The 13,055-nt window shown below is 40.1% G+C and overlaps 1 pseudogene; it reads left to right on the top strand.

Annotated features, from left to right (window-relative positions):
* The first annotated feature begins 3,191 nt into the window (after positions 1-3,191).
* Positions 3,192-3,311, top strand: LOC146608761 (5S ribosomal RNA; annotated as a pseudogene).
* The last annotated feature ends 9,744 nt before the right edge of the window (positions 3,312-13,055 follow it).

Below are 13,055 nucleotides of genomic sequence, written 5' to 3'. Positions count from 1 at the left end.
CTTTAGAGCTCTGGAGGGGGGCTAACACTCGAGGGGGACATGACAGTCATTGGCAGCGACAGCAGTTTAGTGACAGCTTCCTAATGTCAACAGTCACATGGACAGGTGAACATCTAAACGGATAGAAGAGAGGTGGATGGAGAGAGACAGGGAAGGTCAGAAGTTGTGGATGAACTCAGCGTGCGGTTCCTGCGTCTTCTTTCCCTGCGCCGTGCAGCTGCTTCAGTGGGAATAAAGCCTCATTAGGATGGAAATGGGAAGGCAGACTAACAGAGACGGCTGCTGGAAATGAGTGGGAGTAAAAACGAGATGGAGATGAGGGAGTAGATGGTCAAACCTTCAACGTTTTCAACTTTTTTTTCCTTTTTTTTACATCCGTTGGGCTCCCAGACGGCCAATCAGTCCTTCTGTCTGTAAAGACTGACAGTAGCTGCTTTTTACTTCTCATCCCTCCCTTCTTTGCACCTCTCAAAACCAACTCTCGTCTTTACTTGATGAAAGTTGTTTTTGCAGAGTTAATCTTGCAGCTCAGCCACAGCATAGCCCTCGGCAACCTAGAGCATGCTAGCGGGCCGTTGTTATTATGTTATTACTGTGTTTTTCGGAAAATAAGGCACTCTAAAAATCAGTCCTTTGATTTTTCTGGAAATCGACAGTGCTCCTTATAATCCGGTTCGCCTTATGTCTCTACCAGCTTTGCACATCTACAGACTGAAATCTTTGCCCATTCTTCTTTGCAAAACAGCTCCAGCTCAGTCAGATTAGATGGGCAGCGTTTGTGAACAGCAGTTTTCAGATCTTGCCACAGAGTCTCGATTGGATTTAGATCTGGACTTTGACTGGGCCGTTCTAACACATGGATATGTTTTGTTTTAAACCACTCCATTGTTGCCCTGGCTTTATGTTTAGGGTCGTTGTCCTGCTGGAAGGTGAACCTCCGCCCCAGTCTCAAGTCTTTTGCAGACTCCAAGAGGTTTTCTTCCAAGATTGCCCTGTATTTGGCTCCATCCATCTTCCCATCAACTCTGACCAGCTTCCCTGTCCCTGCTGAAGAGAAGCCCCCCCAGAGCATGATGCTGCCACCACCATATTTGACAGTGGGGATGGTGTGTTCAGACTGATGTGCAGTGTTAGTTTTCCACACACAGCGTTTTGCATTTTGGCCAAAAAGTTCCAATTTGGTCTCATCTGACCAGAGCACCTTCTTCCACATGTTTGCTGTGTCCCCCACATGGCTTGTGGCAAACTGCAAACGGGACTTCTTATGGTTTTCTGTTAACAATGGCTTTCTTCTTGCCACTCTTGCATAAAGGCCAACTTTGTGCAGTGCACGACTAATAGTTGTCCTATGGACAGATTCCCCCACCTGAGCTGTGGATCTCTGCAGCTCGTCCAGAGTCACCATGGGCCTCTTGGCTGCATTTCTGATCAGCTCTCCTTGTTCGGCCTGTGAGTTTAGGTGGACGGCCTTGTCTTGGTAGGTTTACAGTTGTTCCATACTCCTTTCATTTCTGAATGATCGCTTGAACAGTGCTCCGTGGGATGTTCAAGGCTTGGGAAATCTTTTTGTAGCCTAAGCCTGCTTTAAATATCTCAATAACTTTATCCCTGACCTGTCTGGTGTGTTCTTTGGACTTCATGGTGTTGTTGCTCCCAATATTCTCTTAGACAACCTCTGAGGCTGTCACAGAGCAGCTGTATTTGTACTGACATTAGATCACACACAGGTGATGATCTGTTGCTTGTGAAGCTCGCACACAAGAATTTCACTCACATGTGCTGTACCAATGTACCTGCACATGTGATGTGACAATAAAAGTGATTTGATTTGAGGTGCACTCTGTTTAGTCATTAGCACTCATCAGGCAACGTCTATGTGCAACTGACTGCACTCAGACCAAAGGGGGCTGAATAATTACGCACACCCCACTTTGCAGTTATTTATTTGTAAAAAATGTTTGGAATCATGTCTGATTTTCGTTCCACTTCTCACGTGTGCACCACTTTGTGTTGGTCTTTCACGTGGAATTCCAATAAAATTGATTCATGTTTGTGGCTGTAATGTGACAAAATGGGGAAAAGTTCAAGGGGTTGAATACTTTTGCAAGCCACTGTATGAATTCTGGTTGTGTTTACTGACCTCGAAACGATTTTATGTACACGGCGCTCGAAAATCTGTCAAATGTTTTAGTACGACTTTGCTAAGCTACGAAGCCGCACCGCTTGATGGATTGTCGGAGCATTACGGCTATCGTAGGCAGGAGCCTCGCGGAGTGATACGTACTGTGCTTCAACATAATATTACTGTATTGTGTGTTTGTTTAACCTCTTTTTAAGTTTTGTGGATATTATACATGGTTGTGCTGAGGATATGTCGGCCAGTTTCCACTGGAAATGCCTTTTGGTTAAACTGTCAGCAAGGAATTTGCATTTGCACTGTCACATTTTTATATAACTTTAATGCAGATAAAACAGCTGCTTATTTAAGTGTAAATACATTGATGTTTTTTTTTTTTTGCACAAATGAAGTGGAGTTGTAAAGTATTTTGTCTCGTGTCAGTTATATCGTTATCGCACATTTTCAAATTTATATCGTGATGAATATTTTTGGCCATATCGCCCTGCTCTACTTCTACAACACGCCTTGTGTAGATGAGTTAGTGAGGCAAACTTACCAGCTGTCTTATTGTGTCTGTTGAGTGTTTGGTTTTGTGAACGGCCTCTTTAATGCACGAGGGTGTGACCATCCACATCCTTGTATCTGTCCACTGTCAGCCATTCATTTTGTGCAAATCTGGCCAAGTCTTCCAAGTGTGCGTGTTTTGGGTTTTTTTTGGGTTTTTTTCCTTCTGACCAGATGCAGCTTTCTGCAACATCACTTTAATGTCCTTATACTGATCACCACACTGTGTATGTGCGCTAAAACAGCAATCATTTCACTGCTCCTTCGCAGTGGCAGGTTACAAAACGTCATTAGATGCTGCGTGGCTGTACAAGATAGACTTTGGTTAGCAACAACTCTCTGAGGCCTTTACTGTGAAACAGAACGCTGTCTTATCCAGCTAACTTCAAGGCTTAATGGGATCACTGCGGTTCAGCTCAGTGTGACTTCATGTGTCTGAAAGCATCAGCAGGTGAAAGATGCACCAACATTATCTCCTGGCTTTAGTTTCCAGACTGTCAGCAGTTGTTCCTGCAGTCTGTAGCTTCCTGAACACGCCTGATCTTGTCTGATCTCGGAAGCTAAGCAGGGTCGGGCCTGGTCAGTACTTGGATGGGAGACCGCCTGGGAATACCAGGTGCTGTAAGCTTTTACACACAAACTGCAGAGGGCGCTGCTGCTCACTCACAGAAAACAGCATCAGGAAAAAAACTTGATGACAACACTTCACTAAAAAGAATGTGTTAAGTTTGTGTGTAAAAATAAATAAATAAAAAATACAAATCATCTTACGTTATCCACTTTTCTGGAGACACACAATTCAGCTAATCCAAAATGCTGCAGCAAGAGTCCTGACAGGGACTAGAAAGAGAGAGCAGATTTCTCCTGTTTTGGCTTCCCTTCATTGGCTTCCTGTTAAATCCAGAATTGAATTTAAAATCCTGCTCCTCACATACAAGGTCTTAAATAATCAGGCCCCATCTTATCTTAATGACCTTGTAGTACCATATCACCCTATTAGAGCGCTTCGCTCTTGCTCTGCAGGCCTACTTGTTGTTCTTAGAGTATTTAAAAGTAGAATGGGAGGCAGAGCCTTCAGTTTTCAGGCCCCTCTTCTGTGGAACCAGCTTCCAGTTTGGATTCGGGAGACAGACACTATCTCTACTTTTAAGATTAGGCTTCAAACTTTCCTTTTTGCTAAAGCATATAGTTGGGGCTGGACCAGGTGACCCTGAATCCTCCCTTAGTTATGCTGCAATAGACGTAGGTTGCCGGGGGATTCCCATGATGCATTGAGGTTTTCCTTTCCAGTCACCTTTCTCACTCACTATGTGTTAACAGACCTCTCTGCATTGAATCATATCTGTTATTAACCTCTGTCTCTCTTCCACAGCATGTCTTTTATCCTGTCTTCCTTCTCTCACCCCAACCGGTCGCAGCAGATGGCCCCGCCCCTCCCTGAGCCTGGTTCTGCCGGAGGTTTCTTCCTGTTAAAAGGGAGTTTTTCCTTCCCACTGTTGCCAAAGTGCTTGCTCATAGGGGGTCATATGATTGTTGGGTTTTTCTCTGTATCTATGAAGCGCCTTGAGGCGACTTTTGTTGTGATTTGGCGCTAAATAAATAAAATTGAATTGTTTCCTTACCCCTTGTGTCAAAGTGGCTCGGACTGAATTCATTTACCATTTGTCATTTGTGTTCTTTTATCTTATAGTCAATCATAATGCTTTAATGTAAACACAGCACATGTAACCTTGCCTCTGCATACTATCCCGGGTCTATTTGTGGTAGCATTGGTTATATTCATTACTGCAGTGCAAATGTTCTTAAAGCTAAATGTCACTTCATCATTAGTTGATTTGAATCTTTCATTTGGTTATACTTATCATTGTGTGTTCCTTTGAGCAGGTCCTATGTGTAAAACAGGTATGTGGGAGGGGCCGCCCTAGTACTTCCTGATTATATAGGATATGATGTCATTGATCATGTCAATTGGGTATAACCAAATGAAGGGGTGTTTCTTTTGTGTAAAATTGTTTATTTCCTATAAAATAACCTCATGAGTCAGATTTTGTGCAGAGATTGACTTTTCAAACCGTTTAGTTGGGTGAATGAGTTTGTTAAGTGCAAAAATGATTTTATTCCCGTTTCTTTGCCTAGACTGTTATTTAGTCTACCCTGTTTTCCCAATGGTAGAGGTTAATGAGGTTCAGATGTGAGTGGAATTCTATATAAAGCAGGGGAGATTTTGACTGCCGAGTTCTTCTGTTTTGTGAAACAATGGTTGAAAGGTGATGCCAGAAAATAAAGCACAATTAAAAGAAGCTTTAACAGTCTGCAGATGCTGTCTTCCTATCACTTTCCTTGCTGTCTATGTTGTGCTGCCTCACACCCCTCCAAGATCAAATGTACAAATCTAGCTAAGGTCACTCATTTCATTTTTCAAGCTTCCATGTTAGCTTGAATTATTTGTCGAGCAGAAAGGCAACTTTTAAAATCATTCTCTATCTCCTTCCATATTCACCTACTGTGCTAATATTCACTCCTGTTTTATCCAGATGCTGTCATCTCTTTTCTTAACGTTTTTGCTTCTTTGGTGGAGAGAACCCCTTCTCAGATGATAAAGGTATGACCAAATATATATTGAGTCTGAAGGAATAGATGCAAATTTAAATTAGTCTCCACAGTACAGGGATGCTTACGAATTCTCTCCTCCACCTTTGGCCCACTACAGCACACATGTGGTTGGTCTCTGATAAAGGTTATTATAGATGATTATTGTGTTAACATCTATAATTTTGCCATATTTTGTTGTAGTGTTGATGTTTTCTGAACTTAATTAAGAAATTGTTTCATTATTTCTTTTTAACTTTATTAAAGATTTTTATCATTAATTTTTATGTTTGTTTTCTGTTAATGCTGCATATACTTACAAATTTCCCACATATGTATAAATGCAATAAAGGTTAATTTCAAGTCTAAATCATCAGCATCAAATAATACAACGAATGATTCAGAGGCAGGAAATTGATTTAAAGTTTACAGTTTGTTTACAGTAAACAAGTAAATAGTGGCATCTAATCATAATCACACTGAAGCTGCAATTGGTAAGTGCAATAAAAATGTTATATGGAGTATACAAGGTGTGCGGTTCATTGAGTAACTACATCAGCTTTCTCAGACCCTCGGGAGGCCCGTCACTCTTGGTGTTCCAGATGCTCAATAAAAAACATTTCTTACACATTTTACAATAACAGAATAAATGATTTAAATAAACAAGTGAATAATAAATAAATAAATGATAGAAAGTTGGTCCACTGTTGGTAAATTAGGAATGTGTTTATGTTACTTACTTTAAGAAGGAACAGAGGGCATTACTGTAAATAACTCCATAATCAATAAAGCCCACAGTAATGCGTGACAACTTGTGGTTGTGAAGCTACAGTTCACATTATTACTCACATTATATAAGGAGTGATCTACAATGCCAGAAGACAAAAGCAAAAATGTGATTGTGGACTACAAGAAACAGCTGCAAGATGATATTGAACCAAAAGGATAGTCTATTGATTATTAAGACTGCTATAAAATTAATGAACACTGGCATTTTGTGTTGTTATTAAAAATATTTTAATACTTCCTGTTTCAGCATTATCTACTCTTTTGCATCATTTTTAGCAGAAAAATTAGGTTGAGAGCGGATATGTTCTAGAAAACATACAAACAGGAAGGGTTTAGGCTTAAAACTTTCCTTTTTGCTAAAGCATATAGTTAGGGCTGGACCAGGTGACCCTGAATCCTCCCTTAGTTATGCTGCAATAGATGTAGGCTGCCGGGGGATTCCCATGATGCATTGAGTTTTTCCTTTCCAGTCACCTTTCTCACTCACTATGTATTGATAGACCTCTCTGCATTGAATCATATCTGTTATTAACCTCTGTCTCTCTTCCACAGCATGTCTTTATCCTGTCTTCCTTCTCTAAAGCAAAGGGTGAGAGGTTTCCTTTTTGCTAAAGCATATATGCTTTAGCAAAAAGGAAAGTTTGAAGCCTAATTTTAAAAGTAGAGATAGTGTCTGTCTCCCGAATCCAAACTGGAAGCTGGTTCCACAGAAGAGGGGCCTGAAAACTGAAGGCTCTCCCTCCCATTCTACTTTTAAATACTCTAGGAACAACAAGTAGGTCTGCAGAGCGAGAGCGGAGCGCTCTAATAGGGTGATATGGTACTACAAGGTCATTAAGATAAGATGGGGTCTGATTATTTAACACCTTGTATGTGAGGAGCAGGATTTTGAATTCAATTCTGGATTTAACAGGAAGCCAGTGAAGGGAAGCCAAAACAGGAGAAATATGCTCTCTCTTTCTAGTCCCTGTCAGGACTCTTGCTGCAGCATTTTGGATTAGCTGAAGGCTTTTCAGGGAGTTTTTAGGACTTCCTGATAATAATGAATTACAGTCATCCAGCCTGGAAGTAATAAATGCATGAACTAGTTTTTCAGCGTCACTAAGAGACAGGATGTTTCTAACTTTAGAGATGTTGCACAAATGGAAGAAAGCAGTCTTACATATTTGTTTAATATGTGCGTTGAAGGACATGTCCTGGTCAAAAATGACTCCAAGGTTCCTCACAGTGTTACTGGAGGTAATGCCATCCAGAGTAAGAATCTGGTTAGAGACCATATTTCTAAGATTTTCTAAGGTTTTCAGGGCCGAGTACAATAACCTCAGTTTGATCTGAATTAAGAAGACATCTCACAGACACTGACAGTTTTCCTGTTAATGTTCCCCCTGCTGTGTTTTGCCCCAGCTCTTTTAATTTAGTTATCAAACTGTTCACAAAAAACACCCCAACATCCTACAAGCTGTTTTGTGAATTCTGATCTTCCAGTCTCAGAAAGTATGGAAATAACAAACACACACAGAGGAAATCAGTCTCTTTTTTTCTCAAACTACGTTATTTGTGCTGTTTAATAAGAACACTATTTTCCCTTTTCTTCAACAGAGGATCATGAAGGTTCAATTTGTCTGCTTGCTGCTGTGCCTGTTTTCTGCTGTGGAGCTGTCTGCAAGCCAGGACTTCTATCTACAACATGTCATTGGACTCATGCAGCCAGACCAATGTACTACAGTGATAAGGGAGAGAGGAATCAATCATAACACTCCATGCAAAGATACAAACACGTTTATTTTGGCCAATGAAAGACAGGTCAATGCCATCTGTTCACGTGGTAATGGAAATGGAAAACAACAATATGAATTTTCAATTATTGAATGCAGGCATGATGGTCGCAGTAAAAGTCCTAATTGTATATATGCAGGTCAACGCTATGATCGCAGGATTGTTGTTTTAAAGTGTAACAATGGAGAGCCAGTTGACTTGGATAGTACAGTCCAAATTGGCTAGTTTTGAATTGTTGCTTTTTGCTTCATTTGAAGTTGACAGCCATCCTGGCTGCAATCTCATGTTATTGCTTATCATGATTTTTCTTCAGCTTGCTTTAAAAAAACAGTGAATAGTGAAAATGCAATAAAGCACTTTTTCTGCACTCAGTTGTCTTACATGGATTTGCTGAACTCAGCTTGTCTTTTTTCTGCTGAAATGATAAAATAAATTTATGAACCAGCTTTCTGCTTCAGAGAATTTCCATCACTTAAAATTTTACAAATTGTATTTTCCTACATAGATTCAAAGTGAAGCTGTCTCACATTTAGTTCAGTAACATTAAATAATGAAAAAATGAAAACAAAGTTTTCAACAAATGAATTAATTTCTATGGATTTTTCAAGGTTGATATTTCCTGTACCAAATATAACAGCAATGTAAGAATTTCACTTTAAACCTCTACACTCCTACATGTCAGGGAGAATAACTCTGAAAATGAAATATAATCTGCTGTAGAGTCACTACTTAGTGGGCAGAGGACAGTTATCACTTTGCTGGATGCTCAAAAGTTCTTTATTTGCTGCATGTATCTAAACTGAACTGCAGTCTTTCATTTATTGATATTATTAATAGTTTACCCATATTAGACTCTTTCAGTCCACCCGAATCACACAAAACAACATGTTACAAGCTGTTTTGCTGCTTCCAGTGTCTCAGATCTCATGCAAACAAGTGGCTGGCTCATTGAATGTTAATTTAGTGCATGTTATATCTCTGTTCAAACATAATGTTGTATTTATTTTTTCTTTATTCAAATAAGAGCATTTTTTGTTTGTTTTTATCAAATTCTGAATGAGCCGCAAAGTAGTTTCTCCTCAGAGCAACGTTCCCGTTAACTTTTGCACCACTTATTGAAGCAAGATAATGTTCCCATCAAGATAATGGGAACATTGTTACAGCAGAATAAATGTATGTTTAATCAAAAATAATGAAAAAAATGGTGTTTACTAAGTGAGAGGATTTACTCAAACAACATGTACATGACTTACACTTAACTGTGTGAAATACATTTGGATTTGCTAAGAGAACTGCGGCAAGACCCGGTGCTAAAATAGCCTGGATCTAAGCCATCAGCGAGATTTTGCTCAAACAAACACACTCCACAACTTTCTGGCTTATATCCACGTCTTCTGGATACTCACAATATTACTGACATATTGTTACAGCTCATTTTGGTAATGCCAAACACTGAAAACTTACCAAGATGGAAGAAGTAATCACAAGAGTGGTGAATTGGTATTTTTTTTAATTTTTTTTTTTAGCTTTAACTCCTTCTTTTAACATGATGAGATTTTACTGCTTTGAAATTTCATATATCTCATAACTTTTCATCTTTGTAACTAAATCACAGAATTTGAATTTTACAACATGCAAATAGTTTCTTGTTATTTTAACCGGTCCCACTCAAACAGGACTATAAGACCCTCTGTGTGTTTACACAGTTTGTTGTGTGATTGCATCTTCTTGCTTCGTCTTGCTCCTAGTCTTGTTCTCTGAGTCAGAGAGACTGAGGTCCATGGTGCCATGTAAAACTACTTTGAAATTCTGACTGTTTGATAATAAATGATGAAAACTTGTAATTTGAGCATATTTGTCTTCTCTCATAAAAAACCCAGCAGCACAGGGTTTATGAAGGTACTAGCTAGCCAATATTTGTGTGCATGCTGCTGCCTCTCGTCTCGTGTTACTTAAAAAATTAACCCCACAGCTTCAATAACCGTATCTAAAAATCTCTCAGTGAAAGTTACGGTTGTAGGTTTGGAAACATTTTGGGGTAGCCAGTGTTAAATAGAGACAGGGCCACATTCTTTATCTAGTCATTGTAATGAAAGAAGCACATTAAAAACTATATGAGAGTTTGCTTTTAACAAGCATGTAATGACTCTACTTAGTTTAGGTAGTCTTAGGGAGTCAAACTGAAAGTAGCATTTTGTGGATGTTTTCCCTGCTGCCCGATCCCATCAGTCTCTTAAAGCATCATTTTTTATGCGCCCTGGTGTGACAGAGGTTTCATGGCGCTACAGGTTACCTGAGCACATCAGGTATATTACGGTTGAAAACGAGTGCCCGGCCTTCCAGTGGGTGTTCGACCCCTCGTGCACAGCTCAGGAGTCTAAACGACCCAGCAGTTATGGACATGTGTGTTTTTGGTGTGCTGTCCCTCGTTCTCCCTGCTTGCAGGTGTGTGTGTGTGTGTGTGTGTGTGTGTGTGGATGCCGGCGTTTCTGAGAGCACCTGTTTACAGGCACCTTCAGGCCTGGTGGGTGTGGCCCTGCCAGGTGGTTGGCCACACCTGAAGACCATCACACAGCTGATCAAGCCTTGTCGGAGGAGCTACTTAAGAATGCGGTGGCGCTCTCTCTGATGCTGGATCATTGCGTGACTTCACGTTAGTCTCTCGGCCAGTCAGTACGGATAGTCTGCCGCATTGTATGTGTCTTACGGCTGCCTGTTTGTTATCTCCCCAGGAGAAGCGTGGAGACGAGAGGGCAGCGAGCACGGGGTGCTCAGACACTGAGGAGCGGAGACAAGGAACACTAGCAGTGGGAAGAGGACATTTCACGGGAGTCGGGAACGCACTGCGGATTTATTGTTATTTTCCATTCACTGTAAATAAACGCACTGCTTGCATTCAGAGCTCCGTGCCTGGCTCCTCCTTCCTCACATCCCCACGGTTGACGCTGGCCAACCGTGACAAATAGCTGTTCTTAGATTCATTATTAGTTCAACATTGACAAATAGTAGTTGACTAATATCAGGAGCCAAAAAGAAAACAAAAAACAAACTAAATAAATATTTCAGACGCTGAAAATAAATTATTACGGTCGTTTAAATTTGCTGTCAGCAAGTTAGGTCTAATACATGTAGTCAATCTAATGAATCAATATTACATGTAAAAAGTACAGAACTGAAAATGAAACTAAAATATAACGGTAAATGAACTGGTTCTTGTATAAAACCTTTCTACTCTCTACAACTTGCCTCATTCATGCACTCACTTTTTTCTATGCTTTTTCTCTGTAAGTGCTTTCTATCTAACATTAATACGCATTCATCCTCCCGATGGATGCATCGGAGAGCAACTTGGGGTTAGCATCTTGCCCAAGGATATTTGGCATGCAGGCTGGAGCAGGCGGGGATTGAACCAGCAACTTTCTGATTAGTAGGTTTCCTGCTCTACCTGAGCTACAGACACCCCAATTTGTGGTGTTCTGGAAACAACACGTTCTCATCCCAACAGGTAACGATGCTATGTGACAAATCATCGGTATGTGTAAATGTGTTTTTTATTCTGATCATGAATCGCTTTGTAAAACAAGACCTGATAGGGTTAAGGTTAAAGTTATGGTTAGAGTTAATGTTAGGGATAGGGCTGGAATGGACGGCTGGAGCCTCTCCTCCAAGTGTGTGTTACTGCCGCCATCAGCATTCTGTTGTATGCTTTTCTCTGTAAGCGCTTCGAGCCTGTACTTTTTTGCTTTAGCTGAGTAATGAAGTTGAATCAGTACTTTAACTTTCACTGGAACAATAGTATTTTTACTTCTACTTAAGAATGTCTGATCTTTTGCCAACTCTGGCTGTCTCTCAGTCTTGGAATACCCACTTGTTGTCCAGCGGTGTCCTGGGAATATGGGAACTAGACAGACTGGGGAAACAATGGGAGGAGACACAAAGATGGAATCACTTTTACCATCTTTGATGTATTTGCTGGTCGTCTTATTTCTTCTATTTTGCAAGCACAGTGTTGCAATCATTGTCTTTGTGGTACAATGACACAGGTAGAATGCAGGTGTTTTCATGTAACACGATGCCAGAAAGATGAGTAATGTGTTTTGAAGAGAAGATAAAACATCATGTTTGAACAAAGATAAGCAGCAGACACGTCTGTGTGTGAGTTATTCAGGTTCAGTAAGAAGGTAATATGTCTGCAGAATTTGTAATTCTTATGAAGATATTGCTTGTACAATAAATAAAATCCCTTTAACTTCTTCTTCTGGAGAGTGTCTTTATATATTTAGTCATTTATTTAGCCTTTATTTAGTAGTAACGCTAGTCGGGGATATATATCAGAGTTTACTTTCAGATATGAGCATTGTGTTTTCTGTGGATGAATGAATGAATTATTTATTTATGTATTTTTTGAAAGACTGGCTCATGTAAAATCTCTGAAAGTATGACACAGCTCTCCTGTTACACTTTATGGACTCCTGAGCTTCACCATGAGGGCCTGTCTTTATTCACTGAAATCCACTTTTATAATGAATTCACAGTAATCACTGACACCTTCAGAGCATTACATTCATTAAAGACGTCTTCTACACCTACTCTTCCAGACGACCGACACATACTTCAACTACTGCAGGTTAACCAGCCACTCATCAGTAAAGCAAAAACTAAATGTAAATGTCCTCATGTGGAAAAGACTGAAACACAACTCCCACATATCACTAATGTAACAGATCCATTTAGGGAGAGTGAGAACACTAGGCTGGATGTGTTTTAATGCAGGAACATTCATCATGTCTTGAGTTCAACAAATCATTTACATTGAATATGTGAGCTGGATGGTTACACGATACAATGTGATTGTCAACAATAACTGCAATGAACGCTGGTTTGAGGGCGGAGTCAAGGAGGCCATTTACGTGAAAAGGGAAAGACCCTCTCTGAATCAAGGAGGGGGCCTAAGGGTACATCTGTCACCATCTTACAATACGAAGCTGTAAAAAAGTAATTATAAAAAAGCATTTTTGTAGCTGAATGTTACTGGATAGCTGTTTCATCTGTAACACATCAAAATAACCTGCTAAGGTTTAATAGGCTATAAGGAACACACTCACTTCCTGAGCCCTGGGCAATAAGAGACGTTTTGTGTTTTATAATTTATTGATATGTTTGATCCTTTCTGACCTGCGTTAATGAAGCAGTCATTAGAGCACCATGTCCGCTGTAA

Source organism: Diplotaxodon limnothrissa, linkage group LG23, assembly GCF_057381915.1.
Source record: "Diplotaxodon limnothrissa isolate DT_005_m linkage group LG23, D_limnothrissa_male_GT1.1, whole genome shotgun sequence".
In the NCBI taxonomy this organism is placed as follows: domain Eukaryota; kingdom Metazoa; phylum Chordata; class Actinopteri; order Cichliformes; family Cichlidae; genus Diplotaxodon; species Diplotaxodon limnothrissa.
Note: the sequence above shows the minus strand (reverse complement) of the source record. Positions and strands in the feature narration are given on the sequence as shown.